The following is a 25,442-nucleotide window of genomic DNA, read 5'->3' as shown; positions in this document are numbered from 1 at the left end:
GGCTGGCAGTGACCTCCAAAGAAAACACATGTATGGATGATGTGTAAAGGAGACATGTATCTTGGCTCACAGTTCTGGAAGTCCAAGATCATGGCATCAGCCTCTGGCTTTTGATGAATGGCCTATCGGATGCTGGAACCTGGCAGAAGGAGGAATTACACAGGTTCATGTGGAAGGGAGAAAAGTCATAAAAGGGGGCTTGACTCTCTGGAGAAAGATGTGTCTGTTAGATATGTTTCTGAAGGCTCCACCTTTGTGACTCACACACATCTAACCAGGCTCCTTTGCCAGCATCACCGCATGAATAAACTGGGCTTCAACATGAAGTTTGGTGGAAAAGAACCAAGGTGAAGCTCTGTTAAGTATGCTGCTATGGAATTTTGTGGATTTGGTAAGCATTCTTGATATTGGTAATCTCTTTCTCATCTAGGTCTTGAGAAAGTTGGTTTTATGTATTGTCAGAATTTCAGGTATATGGGTGAAATGTCTGAAAGATGATGAGATTTCCTATTGTTCCCTCTTTGAGCCTGGAGAGTCACTAGGGAAGGAGTTTGTAGCTGTGAATTTCCTGATTGAAACTTGGTGCAGCTTCAGCCCTTGTGGGGTTCAAGTTGTCCTGCAGCCTTCCCTTAGCAAGGCTCCTCCTGTGTGTTGTTAGGGATGTTCTCATAGGTGTGTTGTTTCCAGGTATTTCCCAGTGTCTAACCTGCAGTTTCCCTTTCCGGATTTCACTTTCACAACTGTGGTTTAGCAAGTATGGGAAGGTTGTTAGTGGGAGGACCAGAGTTTCTGTGTTACTTAGTGCATCACACCTTGTGATTTTTTGATTTTGTGTTTTCTCCTGCTTAGGGATACAAAGAATTGTATTGAAGCACTGCCCCCCCCCCCTTTTTTTTTAGTGAAAGAAACATTGAATTGAAAGGTAGGTTAGGAGTTTCCTTCTTTTAGTTTCTTTACTGCTCTCTTTAATTCTGAATCATAGGAATAGTAATGTAGTAAAATATTAATATAGCACCCTATCCTCAAACCAACAGTAGATAACTATGCATTCTTCTCCCGGAGGGGAGGGGAGGGGAGAGACTAGATTGAGAACTGTCTTGCTTCTCTGGAAGGAGGCCAGTGTTAGGCCTAGACATGACACAGCACAGGTTGGCAGGCATACAGTGATGTGGCTCTAGTGTTGCCAGGAAGGGAAGGAAACTCACTTCCCTGTGGTATTCTGTCTGAGAACTTTGGAAATACAGGGGTTCTCTACATTCTCAAGGATTCATTTCAGCAAAATTTTAAAGCCCTAAGGTTTATATGAGTGAGAATTGTTGAGACCAAGGTTGGATAAAGCACAGGGACAAATAGCCAAACGAATGGAAACACATGAACTATGAACCAAAGGCTGAGGGGCCCCCAACTGGATCAGGCCCTCTGAATAGGTGAGACAGTTGATTGGCTTGATCTGTTTGGGAGGCATCTAGGCAGTGGTACCGGGTCCTGTGCTCATTGCATGAGTTGGCTGTTTGAAACCTGGGGCTTATGTAGGGTCGCTTGGCTCGGCCTGGGAGGAAGGGACTGGACCTGCCTGGACTGAGTCTACCAGGTTGATCACAGTCCTCGGGGGAGGCTTTGCCCTGGAGGAGGTGGGAATGGGGAGTGGGCTGGGGGGAAGGGAAGGGGGGCAGGAGGGGGGAGAACAAGGGAATCCGTGGCTGATATGTAGAACTGAATGGTATTGTAAAATAAAATAAAAGGAAAAAAAAAAAAAGAACAGCATGCATGTGCAAATTTTTAGTTTCCAGAGAAAAGTGATTCTCTGGATCTAGCTGGATTTGAGTCCTTGCTCTTCACCATTGGATGTGTGACACTATGTTTTTCATAAATCCATGGTTCAGTTTTCTCATCTGTAAAGGAAGGATAATCATGATAGCATACTTTGTAGGGTTATTGAGAATTAAGTGAATCAATAGTAGATAAAGTCATATGTATATTTATATATACACACATACATTTTGACTTTGAGCTTGCACTTGGGATAATGATTCAGCGTTCCCTTGTAACTCTTTGCTCAGCTCTTCCAATGGTTTTGTTTTGTAAAACTAGTATACCACAGCCAGGATTATAACATTGATAGAACTTAATAGCCTTGTTCAGTTTGCCTGTTTTTCTGTGTGAGGAAGAGATTTACTTGGTTACAGTCTGGGTTCTGTACAGTGTGGTCTCTATAAATATCTGTCCTATTACCGTTTATACCTCCCTTAGGTTCCATTTTCCCATCCTTTCTTTAATTGTTGGAAGCTACTTATGAATCTTTTATTCCTAAAATCTTGTCATGTAAAAATGTTATATAAAGAAGATAATAGAAATTGTAACCCTAAGAACCAGGCATCATCACACATGTCTGTAATTTCATCAGTTAGGAAGCTGAGACAGGAAAATTGGGAGTTTAAGGCCATTCTGAGACTCATTCTGTGCTAGACACGGGGAGACAGACATAAGCACGTGCTGCACATGATAGAATGGGATGGGATAACCATATTACCCTTGAGATCGCTCTTTGTTGTTGTTGTTCAGGTTACTTCCCTTAGGGCAGTGGTTCTCAACCTTCCTAATGATTCAACCCTTTAATATAGTCTCACATGTGGTGACCCCAACTGTAAAATGATTTTTGTTGCTACTTCATAACTTTAATTTTGCTACTGTTATGAATCGTAATGTAAATTCCTGATAGGAAGTATATCTGGTATTTGACCCCCAAAGGGGTTGCAATCCACAGGTTGAGAACCACTGCTTTAGGAGCTGCTCCAGTTGTTGCCTGTGTCAGTAGTTCTGTCCTTATTGTTAAGTAGGATTTCATGTTACCAGGACCCCAGTTGGATTAACGTTTCACTTACAGAAGGACATCTAGGCTTTGGGTGCAATTATCAGTAAATCTACTGGAAACACTGTTGGATGGACTCTTTCTTACCCTCCCTCTCCACCCCCCTCTTTTGAGTTGTGCTATGTTGTTGGCACATGCTGTACAGCCACTCTATCAACTGAGCTATAACCACTGAGGGACCTCCTAATCCCTTATCAGGGCCTCTCTATGTAACCTAGGGTAACCTGGAACTTGCCATACTACTGCATCAGCCTTGTGATTATAGGCATGTGGCCTCACACTCAGTTCTTTTTCTTTACACAGATCCTGTGTACCAGGCTTTGTTGGCATTTATCATCTTGTCCACATTGTCAGACTCATGGGTGGACCTACCTTTCTGTTGTTCTAATAGGATCTTAGTGAGGTTGTATACAGAAGGAGGACAAAGTGTTCCTACCTGTCACTAATTGTCAGACATCCCACAGTGAACTTTATAGCCTCTTGGTTTCTTGGTTTCTGTTGTTTTCTAAAGATCTATGAATTTCTGAGCTGGAATCCACGTTTACTATAGCCAGATAGTATAAAGATAATTAATAGGAAAAATGTAGTTGCTAGTAAAAGGTGTAGTTTGGTTTGTTTCTAATTGAGGGGGGGAAAAAGTCTGTGGATAGTTGTGGGTTCCCCGTCCCTGTCCCTACTTTCAATTTTCTTTGCAGGGTCTCATGTAGCCCAGGCTCTCTTGTTTTTTTTTTTTTCCGAGACATGTTCTCAGCGTAACAACTCTGACTGTTCTGGAACTTGCTTTGTAGACCAGGCTGGACTTCATTGAACTCACAGAGATCCACCTGTCTTTGCCTCCCAAGTGCTGGGATTAAAGGTGTGTGCCACTACTGCAGGGTCTCACTATGTTTCTCCTTGAACTCCTAATCCCCCTGCCTCTGCTCCTTATTGTTGAGCCTTTTCCTGTCTTAGAATATTTCATCAGTGTTTATTTCAAATATTTTAGAGGGTTTTGGTTTAACTTGTTTAACTGTTAAAGATATCCCTTCATTAGATAGAGTGAAAGTCTTTAGGCTCTGTAAGACCTGCATTCTGTTCCCTGATTAAGACTAACCACTTTAACCTAATGCCCAGTTTGGGTCTGGTTTCCTCAGATGACCGACCGATAGTGGCTTTGGCTGGTCACAGCTTTGGTTGTCAGAACTTGGTAGTGGTTTTAGAAATATCCTGGGGGTGAGACCAGAGATGTGGCTCAAAATGCTTTAGTGTTCAGGCTCTGGCCCAAATGTTAGTGGTCCCATGTTTAAGAAGCATGAAGACACCCCTGAGTTTATTTCAGAATTCTAGCAGTAGATGATCTTGTTTACTGAGTTCCTGGTGTAGACGTTTCACTTACACTCTGTGTTGAGCTATCATTGCTTTTATAGGACAACTGGAAAATTATGTGATATACTCGATACTTTTCATTAAAATAGGGCATGTGCTGACTGGAAGCTCCTTTACTCACATGAGTATTTTTTTCTTTTAAACTTGAAAAACTTTTAAATGTGTATAGGTATTTTACCTCCATTTATGTATGTGTGCCATATGACCCATACCTTTAGACTCTAGAAGAGGGTGTCATCACCTCTGGAACTGGATGGAGTTAAGGTAGTTTGTGAGTCACTATGTGGTTGTTGGAAGTACTCTTCCTTCAGCTTATTCACACTTGTTTTTTGATAGCCTTAAGGTCTTGTTCAGTAGCTTTGAAAAGCCCTATAGAGATTTTTAAGGACAGAACAAGAAAGCCACATGCACATAGAGCATGCATCTTAGTGTAGGGAAACCATGCTGTATGAGTTGAGGATTCTGCTTGAGGACAGTATGCTTGTTCTCAGAGCCTCTCCTGCCTTGGGACTTTGTTGTACTGATTCAGCATTTCTGATATGTTTGGAGTACCACCTTTGATTGGGATCATGGTTTATGGGTAGATGAGTTTTGTATGTATTTTTTTCTGTTTCTGTTTTGTGTTTTTCCTGCAGATCTCAAAGCTTTCCAATGAGATTATGTGATTTTTTTGTAGCATCATTTTTTCATGCTGCTTCATTATGATCTTTACTTTTTAAAAAAGATTCATTCATTTATTAAATGTAGTATTCTGCCTGCATGCATGCCCACAGGCCAGACGAGGGCACCAGATCTCATTATAGATGGTTGTGAGCCACCATGTGGTTGCTGGGAATCAAACTCAGGACCTATGGAAGAGCAGTCAGTGCTCTTAACCTCTGAGCCATCTCTCCAACTCTAATCTTTACTTTTTAAAAACACTAAGTGGAAATGAAAATTACCTCACTATTTTTCTATACTTTTATGTGTAAAACTTTATGTTTTTTAAATTTGAAATTACCTTTAAAAATAATCATATTGGTAGTCTCACTGTATTCACAACACATGGCTACAGTGCTTACCTACTTTACTTGGTTTCTTATATACAGAAAGCCCGAGCCCTTGGTCATCTGTCTTTAAAAGTGACTTTGCAAAGCTGGATACAGTATTATTCACTGTCTTTGCTTGATATTAGACTTTGATTTTTCCTTTATATTTAATACATTTTGATATAAAATCATTTGCTGAATTCTCTTTGTACCTTTAATTAAAGTCCTAGTTATAAATTACAGAAATAGACTATTATAGTTCAATTACAAAATGGAATTAAGGGTGGAGGGTCCGGTAGGCTGTTGCTTTAGGATGCCCCCCTCCCTTCCTCTCTGTGTTATCAGGAGGGAGAAGAAGGTACCAGTGCTGTCCACTGAGGTGTTCTAAGCTGCTGAGACTGCTGTGACGGTTGTGTGCATACTTAGCCCCACCAGCTCTGCTGTGCCACTGCTGTGAGGGTTCTGGGCTTTCTTCCCATATACCACAGGAACCCTTGTGTTGAATCTTGTAATATTTTGCTTCTTTTTGGACTCTTACTATACACAAAGTAAATTCAACATAATAAATTTCATGTGGATTTGAACAATACAGATATAGGTAGCCCACTGCTTCCACAGATTTATTTTTTTAATTAATAAAAAACAGAATTTCTCAAAGTTCAGAAAGCTAGGAAATCTAAGATCAGGGTCCTGGCAAATTCATTGTCTGGGATTTATAGTCTTTGTAATTAATCCATTGAATTGAAATACTCAGAAGAAAAATTGCACACATACAAACTTTTTATTGTCATGATAGCCTAAACAATATTATATAACAGTTGTTTATGTGATATTCATAGTTTTTAATTTTTTAAGTGTTTGAGGAAGGCTGTTCCTAGTTTACTTTGCAAATTCTTTATTTTATATAAGGGACAGGAACATTCCAGAGTTTGTCTCTACTATGAGATCCTGGAATCAGTCTCCCACAGATTCCTAAGGATGGCTGTATTCAGTACATTCCTTTGAGACCTGTTCTTTTGCTCATTGTTAAGATCTTTGAGATTCAAGCCGGGTGGTGGCGCACGCCTTTAATCCCAGCACTGGGAGGCAGAGGTAGGCGGATCTCTGTGAGTTCGAGGCCAGCCTGGTTTCCAAAGCTAGTTCCAGGAAAGGCACAAAGCTACACAGAGAAACCCTGTCTTGAAAAACAAACAAACAAACAAAAACAAAACAAACAAACAAACAAAACAAAAAAAAAGATCTTTGAGATTCAGTAATGTTGATACGTATGTTTTTAGTTCAATAGTTATTTAATAGGAGTTGGTGCTAGATAAATGGCTCAGTAGTTAGGAATGCTTGCAGAGGATCCATGTAGTTCTTAGCACCCACATGATGATTGGATCACAATCATTTGTAACTCTGGTTCCAAGAGATTGATTGGATGCCCCTCTGCTCTTCAGAGGCACCAAGCATATACATGGTACATACACATATAATGAAGGCAAAACACTCATATACATAAAAATTAATAAATAATCTTTTCTAAATGTAGAGGGAACATGTATTTTATGTGGAATGACCTAGGATGTGGCAATGGCTGCTGGGTTTGGGTTTCCCTGTAACTTCTTCCAGGATAATTTTCCTTGTGAGCGTTTTTATTGAGCCACTTGGCATACCACCTTTGGTTTACCTTATAGAGGACACATCTGCATTCACACCCCAAAACACATCCCAACCACAATTTTGATCCCATATAAGGTATTTGGGCACTCAAGGTTTTTCCTTTTTTTTACCCCCTAGTTGTGTTGGGAAGAACACCAAATTCCATGGGTTGTTGGACTTGCCCCCCTTCCTGCCTTTTTTCTCCTTCTGCATATGGGTGTCTTGTCTGCATGTATGTTTGTACACCATGTGCATGCCATGACTACAGAGGCCAGAAAAGGGTGTCAGACTCCATGGAACTATAGTTGTGGACAGTGAGCTACCATGTGGATGCTAGGGATCAAATTCATCCCTGGAAGAGTAACTAGTACTATTTACACCTGATCCAGCTACTAGAGCCACCATTTCTGAATTATTTCTAAGGAATGGCCTCGTGTAGTCCATGTGAGTCTTGAGTTTACCATGTAGCCAAGGATGACCTTGAACTCTTGATTCTCTTGGCTCTGTCTCCCAAGTACTGGAGCTATAGTACCTGATTCTTGAATTACATTTTGTGTATTTGAAAATGGACTCCTCTCTAGATAATGAGTATGAAAGTAGATTAAGGATGTGAATCATGAGTGAAGGCAATGGAGTGTTCTATGCTGGCTTGGCTGATAGCTAATGAGTGAATGACCAGGGATATTCTGTACTGGACCTCAAGCATAGTCCTAGAGAGAGGCAGGGTTGGTGTGGGGACAAAGGGCAGTGGAGGGAAGGAGGTGGGGGTATGATAATACTATAGAGGTTTTAACAAGAGTTTCCTAGAGGACACAAAAATGTAAGACTTTGAATAAAAATTTGATAATTAGGTTTTTATCTGAAGATGAAGCAAGCCTTGTTTTGAGTCCTTTCCTGGGGAGAGAAGGAAGACAAACCAACCCAGGCCATCAGATAATTATGGTTTCTTTCCCTCACTCTGTCCTGTGGGACCTTGGTTTTTTAGTGTTGAGAGTTAACACTTGCTGTAAAGCAAACCATCACATGTGAGCACATTATAACTCCAGACCACCTAAAGCTAGCTGTACCTTAGTAACATCTTACTTGTTATAGTTGTTCCAGGTAGAAAGACACCTGTAAAAGGAGCTAAGAAGAGATTAGGCCGGGTGGTGGTAGCGCACGCCTTTAATCCTAGTACTTGGGAGGTAGAGTTAGTCAGATCTCTGTGAGTTCGAGGCCAGCCTGGGCTACCAAGTGAGTTCCAGGAAAGGTGCAAAGCTACACAGAGAAACCCTGTCTCCAAAAACTTAAAGAAAAAAAAAAAAAAAAAAAAAAAGGATTAGTGTTGACTTAATCTGCTCTTCTTGTCTCCTTTCAGAACACACTGCCCTGCTGGAGCTCATACCCATTCCTGAGCAACACTGATTTTTTGCCATGGAATCTGTGAGTATTACTTCTTACATTTGCGCTTGGGCTTCATGGAGTTTGTTTCTTATGAGGGTGATTTTGTTGAAAAAATATTAGGTTGATGGTCTTGTCTACAAAATAAACTTGTTTCTTCCATCATCTCGAAATAGATTGTAACCCAGCAGTTGCTGTGTTTGCTTAGTATTAGGTGCATGTTGTATCAACTGTTATTGTGGAGAATAGCTTTGGAAATGATCAGGACAGATCTGGGGCTTGTGACCTGGCATCCTGTGCTGTTGGTTTGGGAGCTGTTACAAGGGAGAGCTGTAGCTTTCATGTTTTTTTCTGGCTTGAGGCCAGGGTTGTGTGGTCAGGTAGGAGGAATATCTTTGGCTGATATGTCCCAAACCTCCTGAAAGTGACTGGCATGTGTCTGAGAATATGGACATTTGTCTCCATAACGGTCCATTTGGCCTTGAGTTTCACCATGGGATAAAAGTTTCTCCTGAAGAGACACATTGTGGCTGGCATATTGTTTCTCTTCTCTAATGAAAGAATTGATAATTGGCAAGAAAAATTCTTGGCATATTTTAGGTTTTCATATCTTTCCCAGCTATTAATGTTTTCAAGCATGTAGCCCCCAGATCTTATCTTTTTATGTTATTTTAGCAGACCTCTCTCTTTTATCTTGGTCACCGTTGAGTTTGGCTTCTTTGAAATGGATCTTACTGGTCTTTCTTTCCCTTTAATTTTTTGAATGAAAAGAAACTATGTGAGCTGGAGAGATGGCTCATGGTTAAAAGCATTTGCCCCTCTTCTAGAGGACCTGGGTTTAGTTTTTAGAACCCACATGGCGACATACAGCCATCTATAACTCTAGTTCTGGGGGACCCAGCATCTTTTGGCTCCTGTGAATACCAGGTACACGTGCAATGCCCTTGTATACACACCTTTAAAGGCTGTACACACACCTTTACAAAGAGAAAGAGCTGGGTGTGGTGGCACAACCTTTTAATCCTGCGGGGGTGGGGGGTGGGTCTCTGAGTTTGAGGCTAGCCTGATTTTCATAGTGAGTTCCAGGACAGCCAGAATGAAACTATGTCTTGGGAAAAAAAAAAAAAAAAACAGAGGGGAAGGAGGGAGGGAGAGATTAAGAAGGAAAGGAAACTGGCTGCAAGCCTTCAGCTATTACAGAGTGTTAGCAATAGGTAGAAGCTAGCTTGGCGGTGGGAGTGTCTCTCCTCCGCCCCCCAAGAAATTTTCTAGGCTTGGAGGTGGATCCAGCTTGTCAACTGCAGTGGGTCACTGTTCAAATTGAAGGGGAAAAAAAAAAGACAATAGTAATAGGGAAGCCAACCACACATGCCTGGAATTGGAGCTATATTCATGGATCTTAATGAGTAAAAAGGAAAAGCAAAACGCTACTTTTTTTTTTTGTGAAAATTGATTGTTAATATTTCACGATTCTCAGGATGTATTTCTCTAACTAGAATAAAATCATATTAGGATCTTTAGTTAACAGAATGTAAATGTAGGCATTCCCTACTTGCTCTGGGCTCTGGTAGATAGAGTTAATTTGAAGAAATTTTTAAAAAATATTTATTTAATGTGGATGTTTTGCTTACATGTTTGTCTGTGTATCACTTTGCATGCTTGGTTCTCAAGGAGGTCACAAGTGGATATTAGATCTCCTGGAACTAGAGTTACACAATTGTGAGCTGTACATAGGTGCCAGGAATTGAACCCAGGTCTTCTGCAAGAAGAAGTGCTCTTAACTGCTGAGCCATTTCTCCAGCTCTGAAGAAGGTTTTACAGGACATCAGCCTGTCGTGGTCCGCCGTGCCCCCTCCCCTCCCCAAGGGTCTGTGTAACAGCCCTAGCTCTCCTGGAACTCTCTTTGCAGACCAGGTTGGCCCCTGAACTCACAGATTCGCCTGGCTTTGCTTGACTCCCTCAGTGCTGGGACTAAAGGCGTGCGCAGCCACTGCCTGGCTACTGCTGTTGTTTTTAAAGAGTCTTGATAATGTAGCTCAGATTGGCCTCCAATTCATAATTGTCCTTCTTTAGAAGCTCCTTTTCTGTGATTATAGGCATGAGCCACAACACCCAGCAATACTTTGGTTTCTGAAAGTGGTATGGCATGTTATAATAATAAAGGCAGTGTTATTTATATGAAAGAAACTTTAGATTTCATTTGTGTGTGTGTGCACATCACTTATTATTTTACTTTGTGTGAGTGTTTGGCCTGTATGTATGCCTGTGCGTCGTGTGTGTGTGTGTGTGTGTGTGTGTGTGTGTGTGTGTGTGTGTGTGTGTGTGTGTGTGTGTTACCTGCAGGGACTAGAAGAAGGTGTTGGATCCTCTGTAACTGGAGTTACATACAGTTGTCAGTTGCCATGTAGGTGCTAGAGATGTAACCTCCAGGTCCTCTGGAAGAGCAGCCATGTTCTTAATTGCTGAGCCATCTCTCTGGCCTCTCAAGTTTTATACTTTTAATTTAACATGTATATTCAAAATAGAAAAGTAGAAACAGGAGGTTTAGAAATTAGAGGCCAACCTAGGCAACATAGTGAGGCTCTGTCAAGATAAATAAACAAATCCGAGGCTAGGACCATAGCCAGTGATAAAGGAGGAGAGTTTCACATGCGTGAAGTCTTTAGTTAACCACCTCCAACTTGCAGACTGGGTGTCTCTCATTCCCCAGGCTATCTCTGAACTTCTAGGCTCAAGAGATCCTCCCACTTCAAACTAATGGGTGCTAGGACCACAGATACAAATCATTGTACTCAGCAAAATTAACCATTGTTTTATTTGCTATAGTGTTAATATGTCATATGAAAGAATGCAGCATGCTTTCTGTCTTAGTATCCTTGAGAAAGTACAGTCTATGAGCAAGCCACATGTACTTGCTAATGCACAGTTCTCCATACTCAAGAACAGCAGATACATACTTTGTGTGGCTAAGTTCTAGCTGCATTAGAGGTACCTGCTAGAGTAGCATGGCTGGAGGTAGGGAACCAGGAACACTGTCTCAGAGAACCTTACACTTTACCTAGGGTGACTAGGAGTGTAAGTGTAGCAGAACTTGTGGTACATTAAAGCACACTTCATTTCATGAAATAATATGCGTATCAGGGCTGTAAATTAAGAGCATTGGCTACTCTTCTAGATGTCTCAATTATCTGTAACTCCATTTCTAGGGCATCTGATACCTTCCCTGGCCTTGAACTAAGTGCACACACACAAAAAAAGTGGTACACAGACATTCATGCAAACAACACACTCATACACATAAAATAAATATTAAAAACGGGCATATCTAATTATACCAGTATTTACTGAGTTTTATTTGTTTATTTTATCATAGTATTTCTTTCTGTAGCCTGTGCTGGCCTTGAACTTGTGGCAGTCATCTGTCATCTGTCTCAGCCTCCTTAATGCTACAATTATAGGCATGCTGTCTTCTTTACCTAGTAATTTATCAGTTTGACTGCTAAATAAAAGAGTGAGTTTTCTAGCTGTTTATGTGGCTACCATCTTACTGTGGGGTTAGGATGAGGACCATAGGAAGTACACTGGGAAAGGCTGTTCAGTATTCTCAGGCTTCCTGAATGTCATTCCTGTTCACTATCTATAGAGCCCTGATAGTGTCATTTCTTATTAGTATTTTCCTGTCATTTCTCCCCCCCCTCCCCTTTTTAAAGAGAGTTTCTATGTAGCCCTGGCTGTCCTGAAACTCACTCTGTAGACCAGGCTGGCTCTGAACTCAAGAGATCCATCTGCCTATGCTTCCTGAGTGCTGGGATTAAAGGGCATGTGCCTTCCCTGCCTGGCATTCCTATCATCTCTTAACCTTTGTCTTCAGTGTTGGAATTTATAATCTCTTCTTAGCCTCTGTATTAGTTACTTTTCTTTAAGCAAATTATGGAAGAGAAAGTTTATTTTGGCTTTCAGTTTCAGAGGGATAAGAATCATTGTTGTGGAGAGTCATGGCAAGCATGGTGCCAAAGCAGGGAGCTGAGAGATTATATCTTAAACTTTAGTGGAATCAGTAGTAGAATGAAGCTATGAACTCTCAAATTTGTCCCCAGTGATAGTTTCTCCAATAAGCACCTCTCCAAACACTAACTGGGGTCCAAGTGTTCAAAGACTGGAGATTTTGAGGGATCATTTCCCATTCAGACTATGAGAGCTTCTCCTAGTCTGCACTACTTTAAGTACCTTACCTTTTCTCTGATGTTCTCTTCCTTTTGCCTTTAGGAGGGAGACACCACCTTTTTAGATAAAGCCTGTGCCTGGATACTATTTATGTCCTGTACTATGGTTGAATGTCAGCTCAAAGGACACCTGGGCTTCTTTTCTCTAAAGGAGTGTTTGTGTTACCCTTTATCCAGTCAGATGCTGGCCACTGAATTTTAGTGTACTCTGGCCACTTGTGCTGTCCTTTCTGCAGTCTGCTTCCTGTCCCTTATATCAGAAGAACCATTTTGTCTTCCTGTTGTTTGTGTGTACTAAATGAAGGTGGTTTCCACATAGACAGGAATGTTGTACCTTTTATTGGGCCAGTGACTTCTTCAGCCTCTGGATATAGGATCCAGAGCATATATGCAGGGTTATAGTATCTCTCTTTTTATAGCAGGTGTTAAGAGCAAGTAGTGTTCAAGCCTGTGCCCTTTCTGCAAGTATGTCTGGGAGAAATGTCTGTGCTGTGATTGAGCGGTTGGCACAAGGTGTGCCTGTTCTAGAAATGGTTACACATGTGTATAACTCAGAGTTAAAGGACTTTCGCCTGGGAAGTAAATGCACTGTGTTTTTATGATTAAGAAACAAGGCAGGGCACACACACAGACTTAGGATTGTGATGTGTTCTGGCTGGAGTATTGTTAGAAGTCAGATGGAATTCTCTGTAATGCATCTGTCACATCAAGGAGCTCTTAGAGGAAACCATATTGTAGGTTTGGGTGTAAGGACAATCTCCCTGGGTGAATCTTTCTTTGTTAAGTAACTGTAGCATGGTCTGAGGCAAGATGAGATGGTTAACTTGCACAGCACCATTTAACAAGTGTATGGTGCTTATTTTGCTTTCTTTTTGTTGTTAAGTAGGACACTTGTTATAAGCCAATGAAAGTCTCTTGAGAACATAGATTCTGGGGGCAAGAATTCAATCAATCTCATTCAGAAATAACCCGTAAATGATAAAGTGTTTGTGCTTCACCCTCTTGCTTATCATGTGATGTTGTTGCATCTGAGCTCAAGACTGTGATTCTAGACCATATATTTCACCTTACTGCTAGGGCAGGGTATGGAAGGGAGAACCCATCAAGCACTTCCTTTCAGAAATTGTGTGTATGTATAGAGATCGAACCTAAGGGTCTTACTAATGTTACGTAAGCTCTCTACCACTAAGCCACATATCCAGACTGTAGATGAAATTCTAAACGGTCTTAGTAAATAAGAAACACAGAGCCAAATACAGAGTTAAAGCCTAAGAGATCAGAGCAAGAGCCATGACTCCCTTTAGCTTACCATTCACTGCCCCGCTGAGAGAGAGACAGAGAGAGAGAGAGAGACAGAGAGACAGAGAGACCTTCTCCTGTGTGACCTATCTTTTTATTGCCTTTCTGTTCTGCCTTCTCATTGGCTCTAAACCCAACCACATGACTTCCTTGTCAATGCCTGCCTATACAGACCTCCAGGGCTCTATGGTACTGGGATTAAAAGTTCAGGTCACCTTGCTTGGCTGTGTCCTTGACCATACAGAATACAGAGACTCTGCCTGCCATGTGTTCGGGATTAAGGGCGTATGCTACTGCTGCTGGACTTCTGCTTAATGGATATGACCTCTGATCTCCAGGCAACTTTATTTATTAACATACAAATAAAATCACATTTCAGCACAAATAAAATATTGCCATACCAGACCTTCTTGAATTTTAAATAAAAACATAGTTTAAAGTAGTTTGTGGTTCTGTTGTTAAAGATAGGTGCTCTCATATTCCTCATTATAGAAATCAGCAGTGTAATTGTGATAATTTCATGTTTGTAGTACTTTGAAAACCTAAGTGAAACTTGAGTGTATGATATTTAATGTTCAGAAGGTAGATACAGGTAAGCTGATGTGTTGTTGGACTTTCCTTTGGGCCACCAGCTCACAAATAATGACACGGAGACTTACTAATTATGAAAGCTTAGCCATTGGCTTAGGTTTGTCCCAGTAGCTATTATAACTTAAATCAATGCATATTTTTATTAATCTCCATTCTACCACGTGGTTTTTACCTCTCTCCCATTCTGTGTGTCCAACACATTCTGCATCTCTAATATGTCTCATGCATCTTGATTATCTTTCCTCCTCTTTCTGCCCAGAAGTCCTGCCTTTCACTCACTCCTAAATATTGGCCATTTAGCTTTTTATTACACCAATCACAGCAACACACCTTCATAAAGTGTACAAACATCTTGCAACATTTCCCCCTTTTTGTGTAAATAAAAAGGAATGGTTTTAACGCTAACATAGTAAGACTATATATAATAAGAACAATTATCAAGTAAGGATTACACCCACAATGTCCAGTTCATTTGTATTTATCATATTTGAGAAAATACTCTATCTATCCTATCTTAGTGAGTCCAGAGTTTTATATCTAAACTACTTTCTATTATAACTTGTATTACCAAAGTATCCTTGTAGACTTTAAAACAGTATATAATATCTAGTCTTTAACCCCCATCAAAGACCTGAGAAGGATTTAATATTACCTGAGTAAACAGGAAATGTAAAGCAAATGATGTTCAAAACTATAGATATGACAGAAACAGCTGGCTTCCTGGACAGTTACCTAAGGTTCCTCTGTAATGTTGGGGTATCCATCTTCAGCCTACAGGCCTAGAATATCTGACGGACTTTTCTGTGAAGCAGGAATTTGCCTGCCTACCTTGTCTTGGCAAAATTCAGCAGCTACTTTCTTTTGTGTCCTGCTTGTCCACGTTGGACAGTGTACTGTCAGCAGTTGAGGCAAGGGCAGTTTCTTTGTCCAGTGGCTAACTTTGCCACAGTGAAAGCAAACTCCATATGGAGGTCCTTTGATAGCCATCATCCTTTTTTGAAGTAAATTGGTGCTGTCATGAACAGACATGTCTCACTGTCATGAAAAGCCTTATGTTGTGAAAACATTTTAAATGCCATATTCTGTAGGTCTTTGGTTTTGTTTGTTTGTTTGTTGTTGTTGTTTTTCTCTCGAGACATGGTTTCTCTGTGTAACAGTCCTGGCTGTCCTGGAACTCGCTTTGTAGACCAGGCTGGCCTCAAACTCACAAAGATCCGCCTGCCTCTGCCTCCCAAGTGCTGGAATTAAAGGCGTGCACCACCACCACCACCACCACCACCACCACCACCACCACCACCACCACCACCACCACCACCACCACCACCACCACCCAGCTTCTGTAGGTCTTTGAAGTGTTTGAAGAAAATGTTTATTTAATATATAGCTCTGTTTGATCTTGAAAACATACCTAATGTGACTGTAAGTTTGATTATCATAGATGACTAACTATTAACCTGTCTTTCTTTATTATCCTAAATAGCTTTCTAGGACTAAAACTTTACATTTTTAAATGAGCTGCATAGGTACAATATCTTAAACAAGAGTAGAAACATATATCTAGTATAACAAAAATAACCTTAAATTTGTATCAGTATATAAAAATCAATACCAATGTAAAATATTTGAGACTAGTGGTTGTTTTTTTAGTTTGAAATAGATTCAATAATCTATCCTTTTATCCTGTCATTTCTATATCTCCCCTTTTTCTTTTCAGAAAGGGATCATTGAATCTAACCTCCCTTGCTTAGTTTCTTCCCTTACTATATATATCCAGTAATGATTTGCAACCAACTTCCCTAAATGATGACAAATATCCATAAACCATCAAATGACCAAAAACCATCTACCCCACCTCTTGGGAACGTGGACATTTTGTTCTTAAAACTACTTCCTGATGTCTGGGGGCAACTACAGCATCTTTAGGGGACTCTGAGAAAATTGAGATAATGGTCAGGTCCTGGAAGAGCTAGGTGTTGCTTAGTCTCAGTGTGATGGAAAAGTGCAAGGCTTATTTGAAGTTCTGCTGAACCATCTCAGCTAGCAACTTTGAAGTTATTCTAGATGCAGAATTTTGAGTGAACTGCAACAAACATTTTGAGAGGCTGAATCACCTGGGTTGCTTGTCTTTATTGGTATCTGGTCCTTTTTTTCTGAAAACACATAGACTTTTTGTTTTTCGAGACAGGGTTTCTCTGCATAGCTTTGGTGCCATTCCTAGAATTCACTCTGTAGCCCAGGCTGGCCTTGAACTCACAGAGATCTGCCTGGCTTTGCTTCCCGAGTGCTGGAATTAAAGGCATGTGCCACTACTGCCCGGCAACACATAAACTTTTAAAGGTAACATACATATCTATATTAACACAAATATGGAATGTGAAGTGTACACAAGTCAGTTAAAATGTTTTTGTTTTGTTTTATGTTTGAGTAGGTAAAAGGTATCTGTTAAATTTGTAAGTTTGTTTGGCCTATATAACCAAACCTCTATCTGTGCCATATGAAAGGATGGCATGTAATAGTAAGTCATGAGGACTCTGTAGCCAATAAGATTTATTATGTCTCATCCATTCTCAGACCTGTTCCCATAGTAGAGGGATCAGCTTTTATATCATCTGTCCTGTAGTTTTTCTTGATTTTTTCTTCATGTCTGTAGCCAACATTATCAGGAAGTCTTTTCCAATCAGATATGATCTTCATTAATTTTGAAGAGAACCATAACTTTTTGTTTCCAGTGGAAACAAAGACATAACACATCTCCCAGTGCAAGTGTTTCCAAGACATCTCTAAACTATATAGGCTGGTTTAATTAAGCAGGCCATTTCATGATCCAGTGTTTCTCAACAGGTTTTGTTTGCTGATCAGCATTCAAAAAATTCAAAGTCAGCAAAGCACCATACAGGATTCAGATGCCCTGTGTATTTCCCATCTTTACATGGCCTTTTTAAAAAAAAATATTACTTTACTCTCTCTTTAAAGACTTTATTATTTTTAAACTTTTTTTCTATGACTGTCTCTCTTTAAAGACATTATTTTTAAACTATTATTTTCTATGACTGTCTATACTCATTTTTTTTTTTACTGTTTACTGTTTTTATGTTTAAAGGTTTTCTTGGTTTGAACCCCTTCGTGCCTGTACCTGTCTCTGACCTTGTGAGCCAAGCCTTAAACCCTCTGTGCGGCTCAGCGCATGGTTCCAGCTGACTCAAGCCTGCAGGCAGCTGTCAGAGCTTTATCTGTATGCTGCAGCCTGCCTGAGATGCAGGACAAGGAAGCAGTGTTTGGCTTTGGGTTTATGTGTTTGGAATTTTTTTTTTTTTTTACTAAGTATGAAAGCTTGATCATTATTTTAGGCTTGTTCCACTAGCTCTTACAACTTAAACTAACCTGCTTCTATTAATCTTAAATTTTACCATGTGGCTTTTTACATTTCTTTAATTCTGTATGTTTGACTCATTCCATGTCTTGATGGCATCTCCTGCTCGCCTTGATTATCCCTCCTCCTCTTCTCTGCCAGGAAGTCCTTTCTATCTGTTCTGCCTAGCTATTGGTCATTTAATACACATTGTAAAAATATTCTGCAACACTGATGGCTGCACCTGAATGTGGATATGGTTGGTTCTTCAGACTAGGCGCCTGTGCTTTCCTTACTGTGTATATGTTTTGTTGAAAACAGTATACTATAGTAGTAGATGATGGGAAATGTTCAGAATTTGTTGTTGGCTTCCGGAGCAAGGAAGGGAAGAGAGATCTGAAAGGTCCTAGTATCTGCCAGATAAAAGTTGGCAACTTACTACATTGCAGCCTTTTGTTCTGTGCTTTTGGTTCTAGACTCTATTGTAATGCTTCGTTTTCTGAGGGATACTAGAGCTTCAAAATAACAGTGTCTGTTAATCTTTTAAAAGCATAGGAAGCCCAGTGGATGTCTAGATTTTATTTTATTATTTTTTCTTAGTATATGGATGTTTTACCTGCATGTATGTCTGTATACCACGTGTGTGTCTGGTACCCAAAGAAGTTTAAAGATGGAATTGGATCTCCTGGAACTGGAGTTAGAGACAGTTGTGAGCCTCCATGTAGGTCCTGGGAATTAAACTCAGATCCTCTGGAAGAGCAGCATGTGCTCTTAACTGATGAGCCATCTCTGTAGCTCACAGTTTTCTTGATTTTACATGTTTTATGTGAAGGCATTGTATTTTGTATTAGGGGTTTCCTAGAGGTACGGCACTTAAAGAATGAATCTGTCTGTCTGTCTGTCTACCTATCTACCTACCTGTCATCTGTCTCTTGAAAGGGAATTTATTAGAGTGGTTTATAGCCTGTGGTCCTGTTAGTTCATCAATGGCTGTCTAATGACAGGAAGTCCAAGAATCTAGTAGTTCTTCAGTTCTTGAGGCTGGATGTCTTAGCTGGTCTTCAGTATACACTGGAATCTTGATGAAGTAGCAGTGAAGGAACAAACTTCACAGTTAGAGTGAGGACAATCGGGTCGGTGGTGGCACACGCTTTTAATCCCAGCACTCAGGAGGCAGAGGCAGAGGCAGAGGCAGGGGCAGGCGGATCTCTGTGAGTTCGAGGCCAGCCTAGTCTTCAGAGTGAGTTCCAGGACAGCCAAGGCTGTCACCCAGAGAAACCCTGTCTCAAAAAACAAAACAAGACAAAAAAAGAGTAAGGACAAGAGGTAAAGAGAGGAAGCTCCCTTCTTTCATGTCCCTTATATAGGCTGCCCCACCAGGTATGCCCCAAATTAAAGGTGTATCTTTCCTTCTCAAAAGATCTGGATTAAAAGCGTGTCTTTCCATTTCAAATGGTTTAATTAATTTTTTCCCCCACAGGTGTACCTAGCTGCTTGTGTTTTAGTTTATTCCAAATGTAATCAAGTTGACAACCAAGAATAAGCCATCACAAGTCCAGTCCTTGTCAACTTGACACACAGTTGTATCTCCTTATACCATGCTTAATTTCCAAGTGAAAATTAATAAACAACCAGGTCGTGATTATGCCTAACATGATATAACTATACCTTATACATCCAAAACACATTATAAATTTTAGAATAGGTGGCAATGTCCCTTGAGGAACATTCTTTTAGTATCTCAAAACTGAAATATGATAACCACCAATATTCTCTTAATTGATGTTATATTACATGATAGATCAAAGAAGAGAACACAAACACTTGTATAAATAGTCTTTTTAAAATTTTATGTGCATTGGTGTCATAAATTTTGCTTGCATGTGTATCTGCGTGAGGGTGTTGGATTCCCTGGAACTAGAGTTACAGATAGTTGTGAGCTGCCACGTGGGTGCTGGATATTGAACCTTAGTCCTCTGGAAGAGCAGCCACTACTATTAACCACTGAGCTATCTTTCCTGCCCCATTGTACAAACATGCTTAACGCAATGTGATAGAAACACCCATGTCAGTTTTAATCCTCGTTTCTGCAACTGGTCACATGGTCTTATCTGATATTTCCAACTACCTTCCTCTGCTACTCATTCTGTATTTCCTCCAACCTCAGCAAGCACTTCAGTAGGTCTTGGATCTTTTCTTGGAGGAGTAACCCATACCTTCATTTCTAAAGGGTCTATTCCCTTTGTCATCCTGCTTGGATTAGGTTGTTGCAGTTTCCCATTTACTTTAATCACCAAGAAGTGCCCCAAAGGATCTCTTGCACTGCAGATTTAATCTGTCTTACCTCCATTGTGGGGAAGCGATCCAGTTTCTCTTTGGCAATTTGGATCAGTCACCCCTCCTAACAATGTTATTCCTTTCTTAGCCTGTTGGCTTAAGGGCATCAGAAGCCAAAGTGCCCAGAGGGAAGCCTGAACTTCCAGTTCATCGGAGTGTTTGCTGTGTCTCCTGGTAGTTGCTCTCCCTCTGGAGCCAAAAGTTCTTGGCCTGCAGAACAGGAGCAAAAAACTTTCCTAGTGGCTCACTGAAGGTGACATAGTCCTTCTACCCGTTGATTTTTGGACCCGTGAATCCTGGCTATGAGAGAATCTGTAGCATATATTGGTCGCTGATTCAAAGCATATACTGCCTTCTGGAAAACTCTGTTTCAACCCTTCATGGTGCTGCCGTTTATTGGCACTGTAACTGTGTCTTCAAAATGACATTCTGTCTTTCTATCAGGCAAGCTGCTTCAGGATGGTGGGGAACATGGAAGACTAGTGGATTCAATGGTTGTGGGCCCACTTTTATACCTTACTTGTGAGGTGAGATCCTTGGTCAGAAGCAACACGGTGTGGAATACTATAATGTTCGGTAAGACATTACATTAAGTCCATGGATGGTAGTTTTGGCATAAGCATTATGAACAGTAAAGGAAAATCTGTAACCAGAGTAAGAATCTACTCCAGTAAGGACAAAGTGTTGTCCTGTTCATGGAGTAAATGGTCCAGTGTAGTCAACTTGCCGCCAGGTTGCTGGCTGGTCTCCCCGGGGATTGATGCCCTATCTAGCTGGTTCTTAGTGTTGGTCTCTGCTTTTGAGAGATCTGGCACTCAGCAGTAGTAGCTGTAGCCAGGTCAGACTTGGTGAGTAGAAGTCCATGTTACAAGTCCATGCATCCTCCTCCATCTCTGCCACCATGGCCACTTTGTTCATGGGCCCATTGGGCAATGACAGGGATAATGGGGGAAAGAGGCTGACAGTCCAAGGAATATGTTATTCTATCTACTTGTCATCCTATTAGTGAAGTCACCTTTTGATGAACATAGCATGGGACAGAAAGTATCTTCATATCCTTTACCCATTTGGAGAGATCTATCGACATACTTCTTCCCCAGATGTCTTTTTCAACCAATTTTCTAATTATGCTCTTTCCAAGTCCCTGATCATCAGCTAATCCATTGGCAACAACCCATGAATCAGTGATCAGTCACACATCTGACTATTTTCCTTCCAGACAAAATGTATGACTGTGTGTACTGTCTGGGTTCTGCCCACTGTAAAGATATCCCTTTGATGTTTTGCCTTTCAGGGGTGTTGTAAAAAGGGATTGTGATGCTGCATCTGTCCATTTCTGGATGGTGCCTAAGTAACATGCAGAATCATCAGTAATTTAGGCCTTAATCTTACCTTCCTCAACCAATAATAGGGCACACATCCCAGGACTCTATAGGTGCATGCTTGGTAGCAGACAGCATTGTAACAGGGGTGGAAACCATAGGTTTTTGGGCAACTTCTTTATGTAACTTGCTTGTGCCTTCAAGTCCTGCTTGGGCCAGATGGCATATATACCACTTCCATTAAAAAATGGATTGCTGCTATGTATGTCCTACTTTATGGCTTGGTGGGTCACATAATACTTTGCTCATGATGACCAGCTCATGTTACTTGGTAACCTGGGTGGTCCATTGTCAAATGTTCAGTTTGTAGTACAGCCCAATAGCAGCCCAAGAACTCTCTCTCTCAAAGGGAGAATAGTTGTCTGCAGATGATGGTAGAGCCTTGCTCCAACATTCCAAAGGTCTCTTCTTTGATTCACCTGTACGCCCGCCAAAGGCCCCAGACAGCATCTCTACCTGCCACTAACACCTCCAGTACCATCAAGTCCGGTGGATCATATGGTCCAAGTGGTAGAGGAACTTGGACAGCAGCCTAAATCTATTGAAGAGCTTTCTTCTGTTCCAGGCCCCACAGAAAGCTAGCAGCTTTCTGAATCACTTGGTATATGCGCTGGAATAACATGCCCACGTGAGGAATGTGTTGTCTCCAGAATTCCAAATAGGCCCACTAAACATTGCTTCTTTCTTGGTGGTAGGGGAGCAAGGTGCAGTAACTTATCCTTCACCTTAAAAGGAATATCTCTGCATGCCCCACACCACCTGACACCTACGAATTTTACTGAGGTAGAAAGCCTTTGAACTTTGGTTGGATATATTTTTTTCATCCTCTGATGCATGTATGTGTAACCAGTAAGTCCAAAGTGGTTGCTACTTCTGTTCACTTGGTCCAATCAGAATAATGCCAATGTGATATTTTTGAAGAGACAGATGATCAAAATCCCTCAAACTAAGTTATGACACAGGGTTGGACAGTTAATATATCCTTGAGGGTCAGAGAGTTAATATATCCTTGAGGTAAAGCTGTAAATACTGCTCCACTTGCCAACTGAAAACATATCGCTTTCTGATGATCTTTATGGACAGCTGCATATATCATGTACCAGGAGATGTGTTATTCTGCTCAAGTTAAGAAACTACACTACACCTGGTGTGGCAGCTGCAATTGGAGTCATTACTTGATCGAGTTTTTGATAGTTTACTGTTATTTCCCCCAGTCCATCTGTCTTCTGCACTAGCCAGATAAGAGAGATGTGGTGGGAACATCCCACCCCCCTGTCTTTCAAGACTTTGATGGTGGCACTAATTTCTGCAGTCCCTCCAGGGATGTGACTATGTTTTTGATTCATTATTTTCCCCTGGCAGAGGCAACTCTAAAGGCTTTTATTCAGCATTTCCAACCATAACAGCCCTCATTCCACAGGTCAGGGAACCAGTGAGAATTCAGTGAGATTTCAGCCAAAACTCCATCAATCACCTGACCTCCATAAGCCCCTATTTTATTTAACTGGAGGGCCACATGTTTCTTTGGTTCTCTTGGAATCAGCATTAGTTCAGAACCTCTTTCCTGTAGACCCCTAAAAGTCTGATTGTCGCCCTCTTCCCAAGTGTATAGTTAGTTACCTTTGTGAAAGGCTGTAGGTCCCTGTTTAGTTAGGGTTTCTATTGCTGTGAAAAGATACCATGACTACGAAAACTAACACACACTCTCTCTCTCTCTCTCTCTCACACACACACACACACACACTCACACACACACACACACACACACACACACACACACACACACACACCAACTCTTATAAAGGAAAACAAACACATGAGTCTATGGGGGCCATACCACATTCTCTTGGGAAGAACTGGAGAAAGATTAACATTAAAATTCTTAGGATTTTTATCTAGCTCCTTCCTCAGGGGATCCTGACCATCATTTCATGCAAGGGATACTGGGTCTGCAAACTGACTCAGGTCTGCAAATTGGTTCACAGGCCTTGATTCTCTTTGCCATGATCCAATGTAACCTTTCTTCCATTTGTTTGAGATTCCCCTCCCTCCCCCTTGATACAAATCAACAAAAATGTAATAGGCTTCTTATCTGTTTCATGCCTGGAAACACTGATTAGTCAGTAACAAATGTTCATATAAGTCACACCACCATAAAAATCATATTTCCTGCACTGACCATTATGGGTTAGGCCATTATGGACATTGCTTTATCTCTGTCTCCCATTATGATGACTATGATCACCTTGCCTTTGGCGATTTAAATGCTGCCACCTGGTCCCTGCTGCTTCAGGGCCCAGTTAAACCTATTGCATTTAATTCATCCAGTTGAGCAGCAGCATCTCCACCCTTGAGGTCTGGCAAAAGAAAAAGGGGGTGCCCCTCTCATCATTTTATGTTTTACCGGATTAGTGAAGGACATGTCATTTTGGCCTTCGAATTGTGGAGGACTAGGTCCTACACAACATACCTACTCTAACATTGTAATTTTTTGAGCCTTAAAATTTCTTCAACACTAAGGGACATTGGAGATCTCCAACTTCTTTTCATTAGGTCATTGTTTGACGGATGCTTTAGCCAACCATTCAAACAAACTTTTGACACCTTTTTAACTGTACGAGCTTCTATATTAAACCTAGAATCTTCACTTTCTGAGCCCATATCAATAAACTCAGCCTGATCTAATTTTATGTTCCTTCTCCCATTATCCCACACCCTTAAAATACATTCCCACACATATTCCCCAGACTTCTGCTGAAATGAATTAGCAAACTCATTAAGCTCATTAGTAGTATAGCACACCTCTTCAGGGACTACACTTTCTACCTCCCCTCTAGGAGCATGCTTAGCCTTAAGTCTGGTTATGAGTCTAGAGGCAACTATTGGTGGGTCCTGAGGGAGATCAGTATTGTCTTACCTGGCATTTCCTTCAGAGAAAGTCACTGCTGGTTTAGCAGACAATGATGGATTAATTTTCTCAGTCAAAGGAGAAAAAGACAATAATACTTCAGGGTGTGGGGGTGGGAGTATATCTTCTGCTGTCAGTGGACCCTTGAGAATTTTAGGGTCCTTCCACATATCCCCATTCCATGTTACAGGATCCCATTCTTTGCCAATAATGCCCTTTAACTGCCAAAACCCTTTGAGGCTAGGACTTGAATTTTCTCTGTAATTCAACCAATCTTATGAGTGCTTCTATTTGATTTTCCACAACTTAAGCACTGTGGCTGCTGGAGAGAAGCTTCTCTTCCAGGGCATAGACAGAAACCTTTAAGAGTCTAAAGTTTCGACTGTTTATGCGCACCTGAAACCAGTCAGTTTTATATTATTTCATTGTTGCCTTTCACCATATTCTGAGATGCTAGAGTTGGTTAATTTTATCATGGAGCACATTCTTTTCTTTTGTCAGTTTATCCAGAGATGCTAGGAGCAACCAACCAACACCATCATTTCCCTTATTTATCCACAAATTGTCCAATGTTTTATATACAAAGTCACCAAATCCATTGCCTCTCACAATTGGTGAATCAGGATAATCAGATGCATTTGTCTCCTTAAGTTTATAAAATAGTTCATACCATACCATGGGCTTTCAGTACTTTCTGAGTTTCCAGGAGAGGCTTCAGTAACTGTTAAGTGTTGGCAAATTTGAAAGCCTATTCTAGATACTTGAAAAAAATCTATCCTTATACACCTGTTGCTCTAGAACTACTTCTGGTACCAGGGTTGTCTAGAGGAAGAGAACTAACAAAATGAATTAATGAATTAATATATGTTATTGGAAGATTGTAATTATAAAAATGTATGTATATCGCCATTCCCAGTCCCTTTCCCCATCCCTGCACTCACAGAAATTCGTTTATTTATTTCTATTTTATGTGTAAGTGTATTTATCCTGTGTGTATGTGCTTTCACCATGTGCATACCTGGTGTTTGATAAGGTCAGAAGAGGCCGTTTCATCATCTGGAACTGGAGGT

At 40.8% G+C, this 25,442-nt stretch overlaps 1 protein-coding gene across 6 annotated transcripts in view; it reads left to right on the top strand.

Moving 5' to 3' along the window:
- Nucleotides 1-25,442, top strand: part of Ankrd11 (ankyrin repeat domain 11) — a 196,376-nt gene that overhangs the window by 59,202 nt on the left and 111,732 nt on the right. For all 6 annotated transcript variants that reach the window (XM_037206340.1, XM_037206339.1, XM_028880873.2 and 3 more), the window contains exon 2: nt 8,261-8,325. The gene's annotated coding sequence lies outside the window, so the exon portion shown is untranslated. The remainder of the gene's footprint in view (nt 1-8,260; nt 8,326-25,442) is intronic.

Source organism: Peromyscus leucopus, chromosome 5 (genome assembly GCF_004664715.2).
Source record: "Peromyscus leucopus breed LL Stock chromosome 5, UCI_PerLeu_2.1, whole genome shotgun sequence".
Taxonomy (NCBI): domain Eukaryota; kingdom Metazoa; phylum Chordata; class Mammalia; order Rodentia; family Cricetidae; genus Peromyscus; species Peromyscus leucopus.
This window is presented reverse-complemented; position numbering and strand designations above follow the sequence as displayed.